Source organism: Bison bison, unplaced genomic scaffold, assembly GCF_000754665.1.
Source record: "Bison bison bison isolate TAMUID 2011002044 unplaced genomic scaffold, Bison_UMD1.0 scf7180017864378, whole genome shotgun sequence".
Taxonomy (NCBI): Eukaryota; Metazoa; Chordata; class Mammalia; order Artiodactyla; family Bovidae; genus Bison; species Bison bison.
In genome coordinates this window covers 7421369-7422965 of record NW_011494950.1, presented here as the reverse complement: position 1 = coordinate 7422965, position 1597 = coordinate 7421369, and positions in this window count along the sequence as shown.

Genomic DNA, 1597 nt, shown 5'->3' with positions numbered 1-1597 from the left:
AGTGAAAAGTGAAAGTCAAGTCGCTCAGTCATGTCCGACTTTTAGCGACCCCATGGACTGCAGCCTACCAGGCTCCTCTGTCCATGGGATTTTCCAGGCAAGAGTACTGGAGTGGGGTGCCATTGGAAAGAGACAAATCTGGCCCATGTCTAGCAACATCCCAATCAAAGCCTCAAGTAAAAATAACCAAGTTAAAAGTTTTCTGTTTGGTGGGTTAGTTAGTTTTCATAGAAGCGTTGGATACAAGTTTTGAAAAGAATTTTCTAATGGAATCATATTATCTTGCAGAGGAAGAGATCCTTTTTGTATTTGATCAACTAGAATACACTGACAGGAAGTACATATTAGGTGCTGTGCTAGGTGTGGAGGTGCAGATATGAATTATATAGAAATCCTTCCATCAAAATGTTAAGAGTAGTCGGGGGAGAAACATAAACAGATTAACAAATCTTAACATTTTTGACGATCTACTCTGTGCCATGCAAATTAACATATCATTTATTATATATAATTATACATATATTTATAGCATATACATATTTTTTTCTCAATGGGGTTTTCTCAGTGTTGCTGAGAGGGTAAATAACTAAATAGTGAATGGTGGAACTGAGACTTACACTAAATATGTGGACACTAAAGGTGATCCTTTTTCCACTCATTATGGCAAGAATTATTTCATATGTAGTGGCAGGTATAATTTCCCAATGAGACAGTCATCCTGTTTCCAAAAGGACTCATGTCTGTAAAACTCCAGCCATACAGCAAGGCTTAGCTTCTCCATAAAGAACCAGGTTACTCTTAGTCAAAACACAGATAAGTAGTGTGTTTTATATTAGTGTCAACTTAAAGAAAAATGCACAACGTAGAAGTTGTGAGTTGAGTTTTATTCAGGGACCCTACTGAGGACTATAGCCCCAGAGACAGCTTCTCAGATAGCTCTGAGGAGCTGCTCTGAAGAAGTAGGGGAGGAGCCGGGATATATATGAATTTTTTTTGGCTGGAAAATGCCTGTAGTCAAGCATACATCTTGGTAGAAAATGACTTCTAATTACAAAGAACATACTTCAAGTTAATGCAGCTAATGCTTTTCTATGTATGAAAAGATGCAAGAATCTAGGATCATTGAAATTCTTCCTTACTTATGCATCTTAACTATGTGGGGCCCATATATCCAAAGCACAGAATATTTCATCCTTTTTTTCCCATCCTGTATTCTCCTAAGTGTACATTGTCAGTGGGCTACTGCAGTGGGTTGCAACTTAACCCTCTGCATAACGAGATGACGAGCAACACTCTTTGTTCTTTTTGTTTACAGTAGGAATGAGTGGAGAGCTTGGAAATTGAGAGCTACAATAGTGGGCCCTTCTGTAGAAGGGATTTTACCAAGTATAAAGAGCTGTAAACCTCCAGTTGCCTCTTTGTTTCTGCCATCTCAGTGGGGTCCAATGCTAAGAGAACAGTTGTTATTTTGTAAAGGGGCAATGAAAGGCCTGGCTTGGTGCCTTCAGCCACTTACAGCTGGCCCAATCTTTCATCTCCAGGGTTCCCCTGTGAGAGGTGCCAGGAAGTTTCTTTAGAGACATCAACAAATTTTAAG